This window comes from Anolis sagrei, chromosome 5, assembly GCF_037176765.1.
Source record: "Anolis sagrei isolate rAnoSag1 chromosome 5, rAnoSag1.mat, whole genome shotgun sequence".
Classification (NCBI taxonomy): domain Eukaryota; kingdom Metazoa; phylum Chordata; class Lepidosauria; order Squamata; family Dactyloidae; genus Anolis; species Anolis sagrei.
The window spans coordinates 121,909,891-121,933,762 of record NC_090025.1 but is presented as its reverse complement, the minus strand read 5'-3'; positions in this window follow the sequence as shown (position 1 = coordinate 121,933,762).

Sequence of the window (23,872 nt, the reverse complement as noted above, 5' to 3'; positions counted from 1 at the left end):
TTGACCCTTCCTCCTTTATACTAAAAGGATAAATCTGGAACTGGCACAGTTTATTGCTCAATGCTTTTGTCCTTGTGTTTAGCCCTCTGTTACAAGTGAGCCTTCACCTTCTCCCTAGTTTTTTATTAAAGCAGCTCAACTCAGTCACAATCTGTCATATTACAAAGGTGTCACATGCCACCTTCATGGGAAGCAAAGTGTTAATAGATGTGCAGTTACCCTAGGTTGTATGAGTACTTCTAATCATGGCATTTATAATCGAATTATCCAAGAGAAATGTTATTACAGTTAGATTTATCTCATACTACCACTGTATCCGAACAACATAATGCAATCCATCCATCAAAAAAGTAATCATTTACTTCTGTTCCTTTCCATTTTTAATGACATTTTTCATCAGCTTGGCAAAATGAATTATGAGCCCTATTACAAACTTCACTTTCTTTTACAAGTTCATTTAGGAAAATCAAAGTCTTAGAATGGGAAGAGGAGCAACTACACTATCAGTATTTCTTTACAAATCTTATCTTTTGTTTGTAATATTTAATGTAGCTAAGTAACAAGATGTGTTGCTTCTCTTTAGGAAGATAATTTATTTCAGGGGCAAACTGCTCTTTTATGAGATGCCAGTCTGTGCATTGCACGTGTTAAGCTGTTTACATAAGAGAGCACTTTGATAAAGTTGTTAAAACAGAAGGCACAGCTCTTGCAATAGAAACCAAAATATGTGACTTTGGAATGATGAATCTACATTGCTAATTTGAAAGAAAGCCACACTAAATATAAAGCTAAGCTAATATGATACAAAGCAACAATACACAACAGGGCATTCATACACATTGAATAAAAGGGTACATCGCATAATGAGATACGTACATCCAGACACATGGTACACTGGGACTATTGCCTAAGGGCTGAGAAGGGCGGTATACAAATATAGTAAATAAATAAATAATAGCTACGCTGTTGGCTCCATTTGAGAAGTGGTCCTGATATGATTCAACTCCTATTGTGACAATACAAACTAATGTATTTCAGGGCAGCACAGAGAAGAGCCGACCTCATCACATGAGGAATTTTTAATGTCCTAGGATGCTTCTACCTCAGTTGAGGGATAGATGAGCACATAGCTCATCACACGATGTCACTCAACTTCTAGTGGAGGCTCTGCCCCCAACTGGTGTGTAAACACCCTAGAATGCTTTTTCATCCACAATGGGAAGCCTCCAATATTTTGCTGGCTCCATTGGAGCCAGAACACTTCTGCCCCAGTTGGATGATACTTGTGTGATGGGAGAAGCATTGCCATGCCAGAGCGATGTGAAATACTCACCCCATGTGCTTGCCGTTTTGCCACACTTGCTGGTGAAATAGCACCGGGGGGGGGGGGGGGGGCTGTGATAAGGTCAGAGGTATATATCCTCTGCTGTGTCACTTCAAGCACTGGAGAATAATGTGTAAGGTCACAGGAGAGCATCTCCTTTGCTGTGGCATTCTATTTATAGAACACAATCCCGTTGGAAATTCAACTGGCACCAACTTTGCTGCTTTTTGATGCCAGAGGAAATATGTTTATGAAAACTTTGGGGGGCTGATTTTACAAAAACCTCCCACATACATGATTTTATTGCAAGTTGGTCTTTTAAACTATTTCTACCCTTTTAATCTGTATTTCATTTTGTCAATTGTTTACTACGATGATAGCCTTTTTAAAATTATTTTAAATATATTTAGACTGTTTTGTTGAATTGGTTTTATTGTATGGTCTTTTTGGAAAGTCAATTAAAGGACAATATTTCTTTTAAGGAATAAAAAGGAAATTTATGGCTGCATGCACAGGCATAAAGATAGCTACATTTCTTTATAGGCATTTCCTTAAACACAGGATTTTGTTTCTGTGCAAAAAGAACAATAATGGGAAAGACTTATATCCAGTTTTTGTGCAGAATAAATTCTGATGAAGATTCTAACATTTTGGGATTATCTTCATAAGAATTTTCAATAATTATGAAAGCTGGGTTTTGTTTATGTTTTTTACTATTTTTAATTACATTTTTCATATAGTCTCTTAAACTCTTTTGCTGGCCACTGCAAGGAGATTCCTGTTCTCCAGTCAGAACTCGGGTATGGAGCATCATCTAGTATGACACAATTTGATATTTCAAATTTCCCTCAGTTGGAAAGAGTCTGATTGGAGTATATTCACTTCTTATAAACACTTCTAGACAAAGGGGCTAATGAGGCAGTGTGTGCATGTCCACTGGGCATAAGTATTGTATGGCAGTGTAACTAGTGATGATATATGTATGTATGGTGTATGTACAGTGACATGAGAAGTGAGTGTGCCAGTGACTTATCAGTGATCGAGGGGCACAGGTGTCCAATAACAATATGATACAAAACATTCATACATTTAAATGAAGATTGTAATTTTTTTAAAGAAGAAAAACCTTTGTTTATTTGTGCTTTCCATTTTTTCTTGTCTTTGTGGGCAGCTTCTGTATTATTAAGGGAAGACACATGTCAAACTGGTATTTTGACAAGAATGCATACTTATTAAATAAGTAGCAATTAAGAAATACTGGTTGACATATCTACTTCTCTTAAGTGTTTATATATTAGCAGAATATTTTGACAACAAGATTGGTTTTTAATGAATCTGTTGTCAAAGATCTTTTATTTCAACTTTTGGATATTTCTTATAGCAGGCTTCACCAGAAGACTCTCAAAATGTGGTGGCATATAATAATAATGATATATTGGATATTAACTTATTCATAAGTGTAACCATGACAGCTAGCTGGATATCTAGCCCTAATAACTAGTATTTAATATGGACAAGTAGTATATTAGGAATAAATATTGAAAGTCTCTAAATCAGAGTTTTTGGAGACAGAGATATCGAACTAGCATCTTTAAATTGACAAAAAAATGCAGAAATTGGAAAAAGGTAATGAAACCCTCTGAAAATAATTGGAGCCACATTGAAATTGAAAACTGTTAGGGAAATCTTGAAAGATAAAAAGGTCTACAAGATTGTTTTTTCAATTAAAATATTTTTGAATTATTTTAATACAAAATAATAACAAAACCATAGCCCCAAAATACAAAGAGTCTGTAGCATTTGTTACATATATCTAAACAGAGAACTCGTGTTTCATGAAAGGATTAAGTTATTCATCTTCAGTATTTCATAAATAGAATATTCTTCTTTTCTTGAATCATGGGTTAATATGTTGTTATTGAGATATGATCTTGTTAAGTCATAGTTATGCCATTGTGGTCTAGAATGAGAGATTGGAATGTTGTTCCAACCTGAAATGAGACTGGCCAAAACAACAGCAATCAGAAATGATGCTCATTATAGCTTTTTGACTGTAAGAATTAAAGAAGCAAGTCTAATTGATATTCTGGCCTCAAATAGCTCATAGACTTCACCCTATCAAATGTCAACTTCTGGCACCAAGTGTTTTCCACCAAGCGTCCTGGTTTCTGCCAAAGAAGTAATCAAAGTAGTACTTATGTATTGTCGAAGGCTTTCATGGCTGGAATCACTCAGTTCTTGTGGGTTTTTTCGGGCTATATGGCCATGTACTAGAGGCATTTCTCCTGACGTTTCACCTGCATCTATGGCAAGCATCCTCAGAGGTGAGGTCAGACCATAGATGCAGGCAAAACGTCAGGAGAAATGCCTCTAGAACATGGCCATATAGCCTGAAAAACCCACAAGAACTGAAAATAGTACTTGTTTGGCAGAGTCTTTGCCTTGCAGACTGGATAGGCAATATTTGGAAAATTTTCTAAACTTGAGAAATCAAGAGGAATATCCGGCTATTTCAGAATTTGTTTTTGACTTTCTGTCAGAATGATTGGTGCCCCAGTACTATTATAGTTCACCCCTATACACATGGGCTGCCTTTTTCAGCATTGTGTCATCCATGCCTTTCAGCTGTTTGATGGACCTGTAGTATATTGTCTGTAATGTATCATATCTGGTTGTCTCTCTTAGGCCCCATCTACACTGACCATTTAATAAGCTTCAAGTCAACTCAACATGTTACCAATGCACACTGCACAAAAGGTGGAAGGGTATACAACACATTAAAGAAAGTAACTGGAGATATCAAGTTAAGTCCTTTAATGCACTGCAGAAGATCCTAATCTATCTCAGATCTCAATGCAAATTTAACTCTGCAAAATGTGGATTGCACGAAATCTTGCTGAAGTACTTTCTAGGATTTGGAATATGGGATCAAGGGAACTGCTGGAAAATTCCCCAAGGGCATGTATAAAGAAATCACAGATCATAGATCCTGGGGATTATTTTTTCCAATACATCCCACCTGCTGACACCACTTTAAAGAATCGTGGACTGATATCTCAAAATAAATCTCTCTGCTGGCACCAATATGATTCTGGCATGGAGTGTTTAGATTATTGTTGAGCTAACGTGTATACTCTGATAGAGTTGCTGCCACCACCCAAAGTAATTTGGGAATACTAAAGATGTTGTCCCTGGGGTAAATCCCTTCCTGCCCACCAGCTCTCCCTTTGGCTCTCTGAAATGACTGAGATGTAAAGATGTTAAAAATCACTGGAATTATTCTCACAGAATGAATCAATACTGAGGCTGCTCAAAAGTTGAACTAGAGAAATGTCTATTAATATATTTGAACAAACAACTAACTTCTTTAACGAGGTGCACAAGCTTGATTGGTTACAGAGGCACGATATTCTTAATGGTTACTAAAATAGGTTTCCTAACTTAGATATGAGCAAGACTCCTCACTCTACCCTGATGCAGTAGCAGCGAGTTCCCCAGACAAACCTAACCCAGTTGTCCCCAGAGCAAATAGCTACACTCTAGACAGAGTTCTCTAACAGCTAAACTACTCTGACCCCAGAGAGCAAACCACTTGTGTAACAAATCCAGCACAAGCACACAGGCATCTACTTTGACCCTCCTGGCCAAATAAATGTAGAATCGCCTGTCCCAAATGCCCTCTGACAGTAAAAATCTTTGCTCACCAAAAATTCGCCTCTCTACTCTGTTCCCAAAAATCACCCTCTTCCTTCAAAGCCAAAAATCAATCTCCCCCTTCTGACAAGCTGACAGCTTTTCCCTCTCAGGGCTAAACTCCTCCCATCTGCCTTAACCAATCCAGAGAGAGCTCCAGCTCCTACCCTCTTCTACTCTTACACTCCCAAGATGTCTGCCTCCCTCGTTTACACTCTCAAAATGGAGGCCTGCTTACTGACATCTCAGACTCCTACTTCAGCCTGCGAGGTAAGAATCATCACAGCATGGTTGGCTAGCAGGGGAATAATTTATTCCCTAGGAAATGTAATTGATGATATTCACTTCTAACTGTTATTGCCTCCCCCTTTCCACTTCCTATGACTCCTGGGCACTGGAGCACATGTCTCCTGGAAATGGGGGGGGGGGTGGGGGTGGTGGTGGCGGCTGCAGAGTGGTTTGAAGCCAGGTTCCATGGTTAATGTAATCACTTTCCTGACCAGAAACCCGTTCCAGATCTGTCAATCTATTCCCCTGTCCTGTGAAGCCATTTACTCCTAAACTGGTTCCAAGCTGCATTGAAGTGTCTGTGTAGATGTGTCCTTAGCTTCTTTACAAATTATTTCAATAGAACTTTCATTATGAGATTCATGGATTTCCTTGCAGGAGTATACTCTATGTTTAACACTACTACCCTTCTTTTTTGTTGGATCTTTCCTTCTTTCTCTCTTTTTTATTGGCAATGCATGTTCTTTAGTTTCCATATTCAAAATCTGAATTTCATCCAAAAAGTGTTAGTAATACTTCTTATATTTTATTATATTAAGCTACCAACATCAAGATTTCAAGTAGACCATTTTAATCTTCTACATTCTGCCTGTTAGGATATATAGCATAATGAAGTTCTGCATTTTCTTTATTTTGTAGTTGCATTTATCAATAACACTAGTAACCATATCATTTATTTTCCTTCCTCCTTTATCACACAATTGTAGAATTCAACCTATTTTTCATCAGGCTTTAGCTCAATAGCTTGTCAATCAGTCTTTTGAAACTGCCAAATTCATACTACTAGTTCTTGTGAAAAATAGTCTTCACCTACCAGGGGTCCATAAATGCTGCATGATACGCAAGTCCTATTGAACTCCAGAAGGCTTACCATTAAGTAGATAAGCCTACAATTCTATTATTATACGTCTTATATTAAGGAAATTGCCTTTATGATCTGTAACTGCTGATTTAGATATGCATGTTTCAACAGTTTGGGCATTATCTAGCATCTCCTGGAAAACTTTTCACTGCTGAAAATGACTATGCAATTTAGTGAAGACAGTTACTATGAAACTTATGTTAGGTCTTCCTTGAAGATCTATTGCAGCATTCAGCTGCTTCCACTGTAGCAAGCAAATAAATAAATAAATACATTCTTCTGCAGCATCAAAATTCTAGGCACTGTGCCAGACACATAAAAATAGATAAGGGACATACACTCTGCTTTCAGGATTTTTTTTTACTGGAGGGGGAGAAGTGCAAAAATAATTAGAAATTAGATAAATTTAATAATGTCAGGGTTTTTTTTGGGGGGGGGGATAAATACCCCCAATTAAACAAATATTTACTAGAATAGAACTCCATAATTTTAGAGAGAAAAAACCCAATAAGAGATAAAGTGGAGAACAGTGATGTATATGAAAAAGTTTAACCAGCCCTCATGCCCACCCACAAATAAGCAAACATTATAGACAAACAAAAAACATGAAGAAAATAAAAACAAAGAATTTGGCATGAAATATGAGCATGAATATATTTGAAAGTAAATAAGAGAGGAAGCCAGAAAAAAACCCCATAGTCCTAATTAAGTACAGAAGCAAGGCAATTGCAGTGTTTCACAACACACCCCAATACAACAGTGTGATTGTAATGGTGCTTCTTCTCCAATTAGACTCAACAACTGAGAATGTGAGTATATAGGATTGTTGACTTTGTCATAGCTGCAAGCACCATTGAATCTAGTGTCATAGAAAGACTTGCAAAGGAGTACAATTGTGGATGGCATGGTTTTCATAATGGATGTAATGTTTTAACTTTTAATGTCTATTAATTTTAATCTTAATTTAAATGTTTATTTTAATTGTATGTTGTTGTTAAGGCATTGAGTAGTTGCCTCTATGTAAAGTTGCCTTGAGTCCCCTTCTGGGTTGAAAAGGGCGGGATATAAATTTGGTAAATAAATAAATGGTAAATAAATAGACACATTGTTTTGACACTGAGTCAACACATATACGTCATTGATCAGATGGAGACTGATGGCAGGTTTCGAGTTACAGTCTTGCATCACAAGCAATTATTTTCTGCATTTTATTGCTCAATCTCTTGTTTGCGTATAATAGCAGTCTTGTGGTAAGATGGTATGAACATTTTAAAAGCAATTTTGCTGATTGTATAAGATCTTGACAGTCCTATGGGCCCACAGTTATGGACAACATGAGCTTTCCAAAATATAAACCATTGATTTCCCCAAAGATTTTGCATTCTTTTTATTAAAAGAATCTATGCAATAATTGGCATTCTTCCTAAAGATACAGCATTCACTGAGGTCAGACAGTGTATATTTGCTGTTAAGTGCCATCTTTTTGTGCTTGAAAAATGAGCAGCGAAGAACAACTGGCTCAGCATATTTACAGGCATTTAAACATAAATATGTTTTATTATAGTTGGCAATAGCAGAAAGCCAGTGCAGAGCATTATCTCAGAAGCACCTTCATGTTATTGGTTCCACAGATCTTCCTGCTAGGCGGCAAAAGGGGGCAAAATCCATCAAGCAAATATTTCCCATGCAACTCCATTGATTCCAGTGCTTTAAACCCTATATGCACCTTTGCATAAGGCATCTGTCTTTTAGCTTAACATGTGAAGGTTTGCATTATTAAAGTGATCTGGTTAATAATTCATGCTGAAATCACCTTATAAGATATCATAAAAAGCCAGAGAAACAGCCCCATCAAACACCTCCTTAATGAAAAGTTGTAAAGGTTTGGTTTTTAAAGAAATGAAATATCGATGTTTCAGATGACACCCTGCTAAATTATGAGGAAACAAAGGGATAATGAGCATCCCTGTAAGAAAGTGAATGACGTTTGCTTTCTTTGGCAGAAAGCAATGAGATCCAAAATACTAGTGCCCAATATGCAACATTAACTGGGGTTTATGGCATGTTATCTCAGAAGCATGCTAATCTGGGACAACCAACTGTGGAATAAAATGAAGTCCTCTTAACAGCACTATACTACTGCCTAGCTAAGCAGATTATTAGGTGTTTCAAAGTGGTTCAGTAGACTAGTGCTGGGTTTTTTCCCCCCTGTGCTTTGTGAGATGTGCACCTGAATGATGATATATTAAACAATATGAAAAATAATGTTAGCTAAAACACATTTTGGTGCCTCAAATGTTAAGCCTGTTTCTGTGTATATTTGATATGATGATTCAAAACATGGCAACAATTTTCTCCTATCGGCTCTAGCTTTTGAGATATAGAACATATGCCATCTACCAGTTGCCATCTGCTCGCCCACAGGAAACCATGCTAACTCTATCTAAGAAACTAGAACTGATGTGGTCTATCTAATGCAATTTTCTGAATCAGTGCCTCAAATAATCCCAGAAACCAGCTGAAAAAGTAAGACATCACAAAATGTTTTGCTCACCCATGTAATGCTTTCCACAGGGGAAAATTGTTCCTGAAGCTCTAGGTCCACAACTGAGAGACCTCCTCAGTACTCATCCAATTGGGGAGGGAGGCACATGTGGGCTTCCACCTGCTGTTGGACTTCAGCCCCCATAACTCGTAAGACCTCTTCACATGTCTGGCAGCAGGAAGCATGGAAAATCCAGCACCCCACATTTTATGTTGCCTCAACTTGCCTTGCCTTTCTTGCTTCGTCCACCAGCAGGGCAATCACATGAGGGAGAGCATGGAGCAATCATAGTGTGTGTGGTTTCCCCCCATAGATTAGACAACACGGAAAGCCTCCTGGGCAGTGGCAGCACACTGGTTCCACCACTCTGAACCCACCGACTTTGTGTGAATGGAGCTGACTGGCTCCGTGGGTGACCAGGGCTAGATCAGCATTTGCTGGCGAATCTAGCCCCGTATGATGAGGTCACTAGTCACCAAGACAGCCAGTAGTGCAGGGGTTCTCAGCCTGTAACTCCCAGAAATCCCAGACATGTTACCAGCTGTTAGGATTTCTGGGAGTTGAAGGCAAAAACATCTGGGGACTGACAGGTTGAGAACCACTGCAATAGTGAGATACAATGGGAGCCGACATACCAGCTTTTTGGATGATTAAATTTTCAAAACTGTAATTGAGCCCACACTATTAAATTAGGCATAATTTCAAATGCCTAATTTTTTTTTAAAAAACCATCTGGATAGATCTTCTGAAAAAAAAAAAAAACAACAGGTTTTTACTACTGTTTTAAATTCAGATAGTGTATTCAACTGTTAAATCTCTTATGTCAGGTCATTCTATGATTTGAGCAACTGAAAAAAAATCCTCTAGGTGACCATTGCAGGCAAAACAATTAAATGGCCACATGGCAATAGTTGTATCTACTGAAGATATATTTTTCATGACCAAAACTTTATTCAGTTCTTTCGCCTCACTATTGAACGCAAGCACAGTTTCAACACAGGATGATCTAAAGAAAGCTTTGCTTAGACCTCTTGGCTGCACTTCTCTGATTCTACCCAAGTGGAGATTTTTAAAGATAAATTAAAATAAAAGTGCAGTTACCTAATAAAAAGCCTTCCCAGGAATTACCTTACATTTATATACCCCAGATTGTTACTCTTGTCAAAAGGCATAGATATGAAAATATGGCACAATGCAAAGGGCAATATTCTAATATTAAGAGGTACAGGATGAAAATGAAATAAAACGTTTGTGTTATAATTCCTGCACTCTCCGATTAGCTTATATTGTAAAAGCATTGCACAATGTACTTCTTTTGGTCTTCATCACTTTCTGTTTGGTTCCCATGACTTTTAATTAAAATACCTTCCTTCTTGCTAGTAACTGTGATATAATCATATAAGCCATCATAATTACCTGCATGATGAAGTCAATGAGGCAAGCACAGGTAATTCAGAATGAGGGCAGATTTGCTGTTCTAGATAATGACATCATGTTAAGAAGAAAGTTGCAGGAAAGTATAAATCATGATGTAGCAGCAGCTAATAGGGAGAGCAAATAGCTGTGAACTACTGAGCACAGAGTATGATTTGAAGAATTTTCAAGGAAGATTTCAGGATTTGAATTTTGTATAAATCTATATTTGTTCATACATGTTCAGTGCAACTCAGAACTAGAGACAATCTGATTTCCTTAAGATGGACTTTTGGGGCCTTTGAATTATTTAGTTTAAGAACTAAATAGGAGCAAATGTTTGATTTGCTGTCATTCATTTGGATGATAAAGATCAGACAGTTGATAAATGTTGCAAACAAATTTTACCATCAAATCTATATTTTCATTTGTTTTGCACAATAGTTACAGATTAATTAAATCAGACAGATTTCTAATGAAAAATTCTTACCTATAGTGCTCTCCACTTAGCTGGAAAACAGAAGGCAGAGCAAACAGGAAGTCTTTAAACATGAGTGCTTTGACTAAGTAGAAAAGGGGACATTTGTACTGTAACCACTGATGCAAATAATGTAGAACATTTACACCCTCCCTATTTAGAACCATAATTGCCTTGGACTAAGCATTGGTAACACATAAAAAGTGAGCATGTAATCAATATCAAACTTGTAAAGCATGTTACAAAAAAGGTGAAAAGGGGTAAAATAAATTATAAGCTTGACAGAAATGAATGTTGATTTTTAAAAAAAAGTCAAATCTCCTGATAGTGTGAAAAGAATGCATTTCCAAACAGGCAAATAAAAGAACTGAACCTTTACTAAAGAGCAATCATTTGCAATTCCCTAATCATCCACTCCACAAGTATTTCTAAACAGTATTGAAACATAGCCTCTGGAGATAGCTTCATTTGACACAAATGTTGTTAGTTTTATGGAGTTTATACTTAGTTTTATGGAGTTTTTCCTAAGCTTGTGTGGGATTTATCCAACTAGAGAATTTAGTTAGATTTCTGAGCTGGGCATAACCAGTTAGCAAATAGCTGACAGCAATACCATCCAAAAATATTTACTTGGAGCATTCTGGTTTTAATACCTAAATGACCCAAAGCTAAAACACAAGAAAGAACAAAATGGATGATGTTATCCATAAAGAAAAAAGTACAGCTGGAAGAAAGCCTGCAGAAATGAATCCATGCAAAATTGAGGGTAATGTTAGGATTGTATTGCACATCTAAGATCCTATTTTGGTATCATTGGCAACTTTTTCCAATTACCCTTTTCATAACAAATCCAAATTCCATGTTTTTATTATTTTTATTTTTATTTATACCCTGCTTTTTCTCTCTAAAACAGAGACTCAAAGTGGCTTACAATAAAACCAATACAATAGAATACAATACAATTTAAAACCAAAAAATATATACAAACATTAAAATAGATGCTGATAGCAAGGATCATGGGGTAAAACTTCTGGAAGGATTTGAAGTATCAAATGGTCATTCTATTGAGTATAATAGCCCTACTAAATGCAGACAATCCAGGAATTTTTTTCTATCTGAAGCAAATCCACATGTAGCCTACCTACCCAACCAAGTCAAGAAGCACAGTTTGAAAAATCAGCCAAGTTATCTTGGTAAATGAGGCAGAATTTATGCAACCCTTTTAAAATGACACACAATCTGCTGCCTGACCAAGATGCCTAAAACTAAGGCCAAACCTGGTAAAGGATTGCTTATTTGGAACAGTAATTTACTTTTGAACCCCCAACATGAAATAAAGTCAGACACAAGGAAATGAATCTAAAGGGTCATGTTCTGATTTATTTATTGAAATAACGTGTAATAAGCTGTAGAGGGAAAATCTGTAAAAATGCAAAATATAACTCATGGCTTAATGGCCACCTAGTGAGCCTAGTCCCTGGGCCAGGTGTCACTCCCTCTGACCACCTCCAAGGACAAGCGTGCACCAAGGATCCCGAGGTCCAAGCAAAATTCTTTGTCTGCACCTCTCAGCTGAACATAGTTGGAAGGCCATCCTGAGGGCGCGCCCTCCCAAACCTCAGAGTTTTTCAAGAGTGAGAACCCTCAATCCAGCCCAAGGGTAGCTCCCATTTTATGAAAACTTATGGGGACTTTTGTGGGAGTCCACCCTTCACCCCTAAGGCAGGGGTGCCACGGTACCTACCATAACCATTTAACCTTTAACATGCCATGGAAACTTATTAATACTCAAGGAAACCTATTTAAATGACACCACCCCAAAGCCAATTACCACACCCATCTGAAACAGTATGGGGTAAGCGAAAAAAAACCCAATGCAAACTTGGGGGGGGGGGATTCCTACCTGGCCCATGTGCGACCAGTCTACACTCACACTGTCCATAGGGAAGGAGGGAGGGTGGGTCATGCTGTCAAAACGAAACTGAAAGAGAGAAACAGAGCAGCCTCACCCAACTTGCTGCTCTGCCCCTTCACAAGCATGGGCCAGCAAACTAGCTGGTCCGAACCAAGTCTGCCTCCTTCATGGGGTAATTCAAAATGCCCCCCCCCCCCCCCGCATCTTAAGCTTTGCTTGGCTGTGGGTGGGGCTACTTAGATAACACAGAAAATAGTTTAATGTCAAATTTTTGTATCCCTTCTTCCCATAGAAAATATATTATTCCACAATAACAAAGGAAATAATTCCTCAATTAAGAAAATTACTATGCAGGTTAGAGGCTATATTAAAACAGATTTGGTTGATTTTTATAATTAGAATTCTCTAATCTCATGATAATTCTATTTAGTAATGAATCGTTATAAGGGTGAGCTTTGCTAATGTATCATTTAATTATATTCAAAAGAAAAACTCAGTGCTGCTTTTCCCTACATACCTTTGGTGCACAAATTCATTTGCATTCCCCAGGCCAATTACACTTCTTTAAAACAATAGAGAAAATGAGAAGCAAGAGAACACATTGAAAACAAGAGTTTGAGGGGAGAAAAGAGATCGCATTCTGCACAGAAGGTGCTACCAGTTAGCCTTGGTAAGTGGCATAAGTCTAGGAGTTTCTAAACTAAGCTGCCACCCCTAGTTCAATGAATCACCATTGAGTGGAGTTACAGGTATTTAGCAGCTCCTCGCAATATGACAGAACCTTCCTCCTCTTCCTTGTCTGTATCAGCCCTGAAGAGGATAAGAAGTCAAACCTGGATGTCCAAACAATATCCAAGTACTTCTGGACCTTAACATGGGTGGTAGCGCTAGGTAGTATGGATTTTAATCTTGTGCCAAGCAAAGCCCTACACTTTTGACTGAGTATGGACAGTGCAGGGGTGATGAGGAAATCTCATTGGGAAGGCAAGAGTATGGGTTTTCAGAACAAATGGTTGTGATTTTCTGTAATCAAGCTTTGGATTTCAAATAAAGTAATTCAATGTGTACACGTATTTTTGGGTTTCCGTTTCCACAGCAAGCCAACTCTCAGCTCAATTGAGACAATCAGAGGATAAGTACCGGCTTAGTGGAAACCTCCTTCTGGTCTGTGCACACACACACACAATGAATCTTTGACTGTCAACTTTGTTCAAAAGATTTAGCCCAACCAACATGTTCAGGAAATTCCTCAGTGGGGTCAAAGGGGGGCAATGACCTTGTGACTGTCTCTGGCAGTATACATATATATATAACACAAGTAAAAAAAGATAAAGATAAAATAGGAGCAAAAGCTGCATAGAATAGATGCAATGTATGCAGAAACTATAAAGATACATTATATTAAAAGGTTGGAGAGCTGTTGCCTTTGCAAGAGAATCACCACTGCAGATCCACTCTGTATATTCTCTGATACAAAACAGTGCATAGTGTGTGTGTGTGTGTGTGTGTGAGAGAGAGAGAGAGAGAGAGAGAGAGAGAGAGAGAGAGAGAGAAACAAGACTTTGAGGGAGGTTTACTGCTGGTTGTCCATTACGAGGGTTATTGAGACCTGGCAGGAAAGGGAAAAGAAATTATTTCATCTTTTTTTTGTTTAGGTGTCCTTTATGAAATATAAATCATCGGGGTGGGAGTGTCATGTTCGACAACATTATGCCCCACACTTCTTTACCATAGAGCTTGGGGTAAAAACTCCACATTTGTCATGTGAGCCACATGGGAGACCACCTAGGGGGAACAGGGGCAACTGTCAATTTGTTGCCTTTATTTATCCAGGTTTTATATAAATTTTGGTCCCATCAACTGCATTCTTTTACACAATTGGCTGACCCAGCAGACAATCTTTGCCTTTTCCACCTCTGTGACCTCACAAAGGTCCACTCTCTATATAATATAATTAATCCATTCCATGTTCTCAGGTTCATCACTGAATGGGAATTATATCTAGAATTATATTTTTGTTATTCTTTATTTGTATCTCACTTTTATCTCTATAGCTGGAACACAAAGTTGCTATATTGAACTCTCAAATTCCCTATTTTCTTTAACCTTTTATAAAATAAAACTCAGCCTTCCAAACATTATGAAAATTAAATTCTAGAATATGCAGAAAGTATCAGCTTTAAAAATGTACCCTCCTTTAGCTTTGCTGTCAAATAATTTCCAATTTCATAGTTTGCTTGGGATAGAAATTTGGTTTTGATCTTGATGTACAAAGGAGATCTGTTTCAAAAACTTAACTTTTGAATTCACAGCAAGATCCAGCCAAGAAAACGGCAAATTAAATTACAAGGGAAAGGGGAATAGAAAAGAAAGAATAACTGTTTTGGAAAAAAAACAGCCCTTTTATATGCCAACTTTCCTTAGAATTGTAAATATAGGCTTTGAAAGTGTCTTTCAATTTTTAATCAAAGTTAGAAAATGGGACAAAGTAGAATGAATGTTCTCATACATTCTTTTGTCGGTTTTATTGATACCCCGAGATATTACTCCTGTTTACCAAGTTTCAAAGCTTGTCACAGCCATATCATCATAAACTGCTAATGCAAATACATCACAAGCCTCTCAGAAAAGGAACTTGATACCAAGCCACATCTTCCCAAGAAGGCATGACTCATTGGTTTATCCTTGGCACTCTTACAAATGATGTTCAAATACAGGCATGGCTTCAAACACCACAGTTCCTGTTACTAATATTTATTTCAGGCACTTCTTTTGCAACCCAGGTATTAAGAAAGAGAGGAAGAAAACAGATTTGGAGTTGCTTCTAAGCAGGTCACTTTTATTCCCTCGATAAATGTCTGCCATAGAAAAAAGCCTTGTTCTATCACAGGCTGTTTCTTAAACAAGAATGAAAAATAAGATGATCAATACTAACTTTTTGTTGTCAGTTTAATATTCCTGGCTGATATCTTCTTTTAACCTATTTATCTATCTTAGTCTATTGGTCAAACAAACCCACCAAGTTCAATGTAGAAACTGGATTTCAATGGAGACATTAACCCAGGGGTTCTCAAACTAAGGCCCAAGGGCTAGATACGGCCCCCCAAGGTCATTTACCCGGCCCTCGCTCAGGGTCCACCTAAGTCTGAAATGACTTGAAAGCACACAACAATAACAACAATCCTATCTCATCAGCCAAAAGCAGGCCCACACTTCCCACTAAAATACCAATTTTACATTTTTTAAAATTGTTCATTTCAATTATTGTATTGTTTTAAAGTGTTTTTGCACTACAAATAGAAATTCATAAAAATTCATTCATGTTTTTTTCAAATTATAATCTGGCCCTCCAACAGTTTGAAGGACTGTGACCTGGCCCTCTGTTTAAAAAGTTTGAACCCTGTTTAATCTGGTCTGTCTCTTTCTCAGGTTTCCCATGTCAGTATGAACTAATTCTCTCAGATTTCAGAGCTAAAATTTGAGATGGTCATGGTGATCATTGTAGTTTCTTGTGATATCTTAAAAAAGATTTACCCATTTTGTGCCACAGAGACCAGGCAGACAAAGGTTGGGACATAGACTGGAACTTCTTCTTGGCCAGCGGATTGTGGCTGAAAGCAGTGAGCCTGGAATTTGGTTAAAATCTATTGAATGTGCTGAGAAAAGCAAGTCTTTTTTCAGCCATTGCAAATATGAGAAAATGCACCAAGTTATTGCAAAAATTTCTAGCATTCCCATTAGGTTTTTCCCCTTTGTATCTCAGGGAAAGATTATGAGTGAATAGATTACATTGAGGTCAGCAGCCATATTTTGTGTACAGCTACAACATACACATCCTTCTTCACAGAAGCCAACAGTTCACTAATAGGAATACACAGTTCACTAAGACTGGCTGTAGTCTAGTCTCAAGGGGGAAACAACAAAATCACATAAGCAAAAGGCATCTTTGTTACTTCTTTTGTGCAAAAACCCTACTTGCCCATTCTAAGAGGACAAGATACCTGATGGAGCTTCAGCAAGGACATCCAAGAAGTGTCCCTGTTCTCCAGTCAGCAAATAAGCCAGGAGTCAGATGGTTGTAAGACAAGAGCTGCTGGGTAGTGAATCCAATCCAGGTAATGATAAGTTATCCAGCAAAATGAAAGGAGAAACAAGATGCAAATTTGCAGATGCTCCAGAAGTCATTACAGCAAGTGAGTAATCTAGATAAGTGAAGCCAGCAAGTAGTAAAACATAGAATCATCCAAAGCATGCTAACACTAAAGTACTACTAGTCAGGAATGGTTGCAAGCAACAAAGACAACAGGGAAATGCTAGGAGATTTATATGCAGCTGTCTCAATATTTCCTATTTAACAGATGCTGGGATCTGTTCATTCTCTCCTTTATCTCTTTTGTGATCTTCCCAGCAGGAGTGGCAGGTGTTTCCTCAGTTCCTGCCCCTCCGGTGGGGAAGTGGGCCTCTGAGCTGACTCATCTTTCATCTCATCAGCTTCACAGGGTCCACCATTATCTGAAACAAAGAAAACTCATGACAATCTGACTTCTCTGTGTCTCCTGATTGTGGTCATGTTGTGTATGACAGTACATTAGAATTCCAGCTAATCTCATCCTAGTTGTATCATTCAAACAATCCCAATCTGGCAATAATGTACAGGCCCAATTAACTGAATCAGCGAGAACCGACAATTTTAAGGCACTGACCTAGGGGAAACTTTCCTCACATACCTGCAAGGTGAGCTCTGCTGCTTCTATCATTTTCAAAAGTCTGCCTTCTTGCTAGCAGAACTGATAATGCTTATTGGTTCCTTATGGATGAGTCAAGTTAATGAAGAAGCTGACTATTTAACAATGGAAGGCAACTTTGCTGTACCCCACCATTCTTAGCAGTATCACTTGTCTCTGTAACTGGGTGCCCAACCCCCTATCTAACATGTCACTGGCCATTGATGCATTAGTGATAGGTATACCATAATACTGAAATGTCTACTACTGGATTGGAATGTGTAGATGTGGGTGCCTGAGCATTTATACCACTTCACACACAAAATCAAACTTCTTACCCTAAGAAGTCAAAACCCTGAGATTTTGACTGGCAATCTGACAAGTTAATAATTCTATCCTGCTCCCTTGAGATAGGAGTGCACTTTATCCAGGCTAGAGCCCCCTGTTCATTTCTCCTGGGGACTTTTCACACTCTATAATTATAACATAATTGTAGCATTTAATCACCACGGCTTCATCCTGTAGAATTTTAGCACTGGCAATTTAGGAAGGGGTATTTATAAATCAGGAGCCCCTGGCGCCACAGCGGGTTAAACCACTGAGCTGCTGAACTTGTTGACCAAAAAGTTGGCAATTCAAATCCAGGGAGCAGAGTGAGCTCCCACTGCTAGCCCCAGCTTCTGCCAACCTAGCAGTTTGAAAACATGTAAATGTGAGTAGATCAATAGGTACTGCTTTGGTGGGAAGGTAATGACTCTCCATATAGTCATGTTGGCCACATGACCTTGGAGGTGTCTACGGACAATGTCGGCTCCTTTATCTTGTATTTATAAACCTGAGTAGAGAGCCTCATCAAACAACAATCCCCAAGATTCCATAGAAAGCAGCTATAACAGTCAAAATTGAAATGGTGCTGCTATAATAATAAACTAAAAGAGACCCTTTGTTTTACTGTTCCACTTCTCCTACTGCTTCATCAGCATCGGCTAATATGACCTTGCCATAATATTGCCCAGAGTTCTATTTCTCTCTTGAATAAGATTTCTAGTGTTATTCTAGTATTATCTTTACCTTTCTCAAAGTGGGTGAGTTCATATCTGGGAGAGAAGTGAAACATAAGATTTAACATCAAATGTGTGAATGTGGTGTGTATGTGTGTGTGTGTGTGAGAGAGAGAGATGTAAATACACATGCATGCATGCGCACACACACTTTCTGCCAAAGAGCCTTATTGTTACAGACCATGTTCTACCTACACCATCATGTCTACAGATTACCAGAAGTTCTTATCCAAATGAAATTTTATTGTTAATTTGGACAAACCAACTCATGGCATTTCCAGTGAACCTGAAAGGACTGAAAAGCATGTTAAAAATAAATTTCTTACATGAGTCCTGCACATTTACACTTAATTCTTAATTCTTTGGTCATGGCTTGCAGCTCATCTTCAATGACTTCACTACTGAGATCGTTCTGCCTCTGTCTTGAATGAAACTTCTTTATGAACTTTGACAGGATGCTAGTGCTAAAAAAATTATCTATACCACTTGATTACAGTAATGGGATGCTACTATAAATGGCATTATTCCATGCTACTAATATAAACGTGTAAAAAATAAACAGGAAAAGGGATGTATAGTATGATCATATAAAGAAACTTTAAAGGTAATGTGATGGAGGGAGGGAGGGGGGGCATGGACTTTTCACACTGATAACTCTATTGTGCAATATGGGGAAAGAGGGTGGGGAATCTTACCAAAGCAATCTAATGAGAGTACTTATGAGCAAGGATTATGTAAAGCTATTTAATTTATATAGTCATTTATTTTCTCTAAAATTGGTTTGCTAAGATTGCAGATTATGAAATTGCTTTGAGTGAAGAGTAGTCACCTGTTGTGTGTCATTTAATGTGATTGCTGCTTTTTAAATCTTTTTTGAACAAATCTTTCATTGGCCCTTCTTATTAATTGATTAATTTGGTTATTTATTATTCTGTGTTTGTTTTAGGTACAAAAACTATTATCACCACCTGAACCATCTCTCCAATTTGTCATTGCTTGGTGATATATGGAAAGTGGTTGGTCAGAGTCAAGACATGAAAGGTAGAGTATTGCCTGGGACTGCTATGAGAGGGAAGTTAGATTCCAAGATTGTTATCTGCCTTCACTTTAGGAAGATAATGAAGAGGTGAAAATTTTTTAGCACTAGCATCCTGTTAAAGTTCATAAAGAAGCTTCATTCAAGACAGAGGCAGAACAATCTCAGTAGTGAAGTCATTGAAGATGATCTGCAAGGCATGGCCCAAGAATTAAGAATCCTCTGAAACTATAAACTAGCTATATTCTACCCAAAAGTTTAATAAAAGCAAATGTGACAAAGCTGTTGTGAGAAAGGTATGCAAGAGGGAAGCTTCTAGAGGCAGTCTACATCACCAAATATCCTAAAGGGTCTTGGGATATATCAGGGAAATCACAGGAGTAAAGCATCTTATAATTTTCTTATATTCCAGTACTGCACTCTGAATCTTCCCAGTTTAATTCCATCATTTGGACTCCCCCAATAAAATCCCAGACAGGTCCCGAGATATGAGCCTGGCTGGATGGGCCGTGAGATTATTATTTACATCTGCAGTTATAGCCAGGCACTCCTTGTCCTCCCTGTTGTCCTACAGGTAGGAATGGTCATGAGTGGGGGAATTCAGTGATTCTGTATTAGGCTTTTATTGTTGCCGTATAAGGAACATCTCTGCAGCATCCAAACATAGGGTATGGGGTTCACTGCACAAAGACTATGCAGTAACAGGATATCGGCCTTTCTGTGCAAAAATGTGGTTTTGTACATCTCTCCCCATGTATCTCTGTGCAGGCCCCTCAAAACTCTTCGGAACATTCAAATATGAGAAAATGTACTAAGGTCTCCCTACTACATTATTTTTCCAAGAATATGTTTTCAGCTATTGAGAAAACTACTTTTTCAGCCCGGAAATAGAGAGTAGAAATGCTTCTTTCCAATCCTATTCCTACATCTATGAACTTTTGTAGGAACCTCTTTCCGATAAATTTACACTCATTAGAATGACATTAGTCACTGTTTATTTAAATGCAAATCACATTTCATTGGTTTTTTTTCCATTTGTGGGTAGAAACAAACAAACTTACAATAAGATTTGTGTGTTGCGAAGGAAAGGTGAGAGGAATCCAATGTTTCACAGTAATATCTCAGTGAAATGCCAAAGGAAGCCTGATCACAGCTGAAAGACTACCCAGCTTTTAAAAGTTATTTATATTTCAATTACATAAAGGTCAAGGTAAGGATTTATTCTTGCAGCTTGACAGTAACTTTCTAATTAGAGCTGATGAGTCTGAGAGAAACAGTTGATTAGCAAAATTGCTTCTTTATTAAAATATTTTCAAAGTTGTCAAGCTCCAAGTATAAGAGTGGAACTGTGTGGGGATGCAGTGACCTAATGAGCCTCATGTTTGTGGCTCTAATGACCAAAGTCAAACAAGAGGGAAAACAAACACTTACATTTGATATTTGGGAGCTTGTGGAACTGGAATTTGTCAAAGTATGACATTCAATTATTTGTGCTTGTATTTTTTATGAGTCAATTATTTTTTCAGTGCCCCCTCTTGCTCTTTCCATCTCCCTCTTCCTAGAAATGTACCTTTAAAGCAACAAAAGATTAAATCTTTAGATAAATTTGTAAAACCAACAGTGATGTTCATTTATTAAGGAAGGGAACAGGGGAACTCCACATTCTTAGACTATACCTTGATCAAGAGGTCTGAAGCTAGCTTGAATACATAAGTGTGAGAAGATACACAAATGACTTCCAGGATAGGCTAGGGGGTAAAACTGACAAACTTTCAAATAGGAAGGTGATCGCAATCATGCACCACTCCAACTGTCACTGTTAGGCATGCCCTAGAAGTCAAAGTAACATTTCTAGGAGAGGGGGATGCTGAGAATAACATCTAGAGAACTTAGTAACATTTCTAGGAGAGGGGGATGCTGAGAATAACATCTAGAGAACTTAGCAATATGCTTAAGAGGAATTATGAAGGAAAAGTATGGCTTTCGTAATTGATAGTTGGTTCTTTGGCCTTCAAAAAAATCAAAGGTATATCTGAAACCTCTGAAGTGAAATGTATGAGATAGCTAAAATCATTAAAACAATATTGTTCTTTTTAAAATATATATTTTATTAAGGTTTTCAAATAACAATAAAAGTGGGGGAGTATATGGTTGGTATAGGAAAATAGGAAAGTATAGAGTCGGGATGTAGGGGGAAATGGGTGAAAAAGAGGAAGAGAAAAAGAAGGGGAAAATATAAGTGAAAAAAATGGTGGGGTTGTGGTTGGAATTTGGGTTGGATGGTTGGTTTGACTTCCAGTCTTCTTAACCTCGGATAGGTCCTTATTTTTTTGTTTGGTCATCTGATCTCTGATGGTTATTTGGCCAGTTTCTTTCCATATTCTCTCTTAAGAGCTTTTGTTGCTTATCTTATATCTATTAACCATTTCAGGTTTTCTTGGATTATAAAATACTTTATTGGTGTCCAGTCCGTTTTGGATATTTTTGAGTTCTGCTTTACGCTCATCATTTGGGTTAATTTGTCCATATTCATAATATCTATAATTTTCATTGGCCATTGATCTTGGGATGGGCGTTGTTGTAGGTTTTTCCGGGCTATATGGCCATGTTCTGGAGGCAATTTTTCTCCTGACCGTTTTGCCTGCATCTATGGAAAGCACATCCTCAGAGGTAGTGAGGTCTGTTGGAAGTAGCAAAAATGGGTTTATATATCTGTGGAATGACCAGGGTGAGACAAAGGACTTTTGTCTGCTGGGGCTAGGTGTGAATGTTTCAGCTGATCACCTTGATTAGCATTCAATGGCTTGGAAGTGCCTGGGGGGAATCTTTTGTTGAGAGTGATTTTATGTGCCTGTTTGTTTCCCCTCTGTTGTTTTGCTGTTGTAATTTTTGAGTTTTTTAATATTGGTAGCCAGATTTTGTTCATTTTCATGGTTTCTTCCTTTCTGTTGAAATTGTCCACATGCTTGTGGATTTCAATGGCTTCTCTGTGTAGTCTGACATGGTGGTTGTGAGAGTGGTCCAGCACTTCTGTGTTCTCAAATAATATGCTGTGTCCAGGTTGGTTCATCAGGTGCTCTGCTATGGCTGATTTCTCTGGTTGGAGTAGTTTGCAGTGCCTTTCGTGTTCCTTGATGCATGTCTGGGCACTGTGTTTGGTGGTCCCTATGTAGACTTGTCCACAGCTGCATGGTACATGGTAGACTCCTGCAGAGGTGAGAGGATCCCTCTTGTCCTTTGTTGGATTTTCTTGGTGGGTCTGTAAGTGGTTTGTATGTTGTGTTTCCTCATCAGTTTCCCTATGTGGTCAGTGGTTCCCTTGATGTATGGCAAGAAAACTTTTCCTCTGGGTGGATCTTCATCTTTACTCTCGTGGCTTGTTCTCGGTCTTGCAGCTTTTCTGAAGTCTGAGGTGGAGTATCCATTGGCCTGTAGAGCCCAGTTTAGGTGGTTCAGTTCATCTTGGAGAAGATGGGGTTCGCAGATTCTTTTTGCACGGTCTGCCAAGGCTTTAATTGTGATAATTAAAGATAAAAGTTTATCTTTATTTAAATCCATTTCAAAGTCTATTATTCCTAAAAGGAAATATTCCGATTTTTGTTCAAACTTCATGTCTAGTATCTTTTCTATTTTTCCATGGATGTTCTTCCAGTATGATATGGCAATTCTGCATGTCCACCACATGTGATAAAAAGAACCAGTTTGCTCTTCACACTTCCAGCATTTCTCATTTGTTTTTGGATAGCATTTAGCCAATATTTGAGGTGTGATGTACCATCTGTACATCATTTTTAGCCAGTTTTCTTTTAAGTCAAATGCATATGTTTATTTCATTTTTTCGTTCCACATTTTCTCCCAATATTCTAAGTTAATTGTATGTCCTGTGTTTGCTGCCCATTTAACTATAGTCTTTAATTAACCCTGTTTCTGTTGACCATTCTAATAGTTTCTTGTATATTTTCGTTATTGTTTTATTTTCTGAAGTCAGTATTGTGTCCCAAAAAGGTCTCTTTATCTATAAATCCAGTTTTTTTATCCTTTGTATAGTATTCTCTGATTTGTCTATATTGGAACCAAGATATATTTTTATCTAGAATATTTAATTCCTCCTGCATTTTCATTATATATTCCTTGTCTTGTTTTTTTTTTTTTTTTTTTTTTTCAAAATATCTCTGTATGTTAACCATTTATCTTGTGCTGTTTCTCTTCTTTGGTCTGCTTCTTGTGGAGATATCCATCTTGGTACTTTTGTATAAAATCTTTGTATTTTTCCCATATTTTTATAAGAGCGGATCTAATGAAATGATTTCCAAAGTTTTTCTCTGTTTTTCTCTTATTATACCATAAGTAGGCATGCCATCCAGCTCTTAAATTGAATCCTTCCAGGTTTATTATTCTGGTTTTCTTAAGGGTGGCCCACTCATTTATCCAAATCAGGCCTGCTGCTTCGTAATAAATTTTTAGATCTGGTAGTCCAAATCTTTTCTTATCATCCATTAATTTTGTTAGTTTTATTGTTGTTTTTCCCCCCAT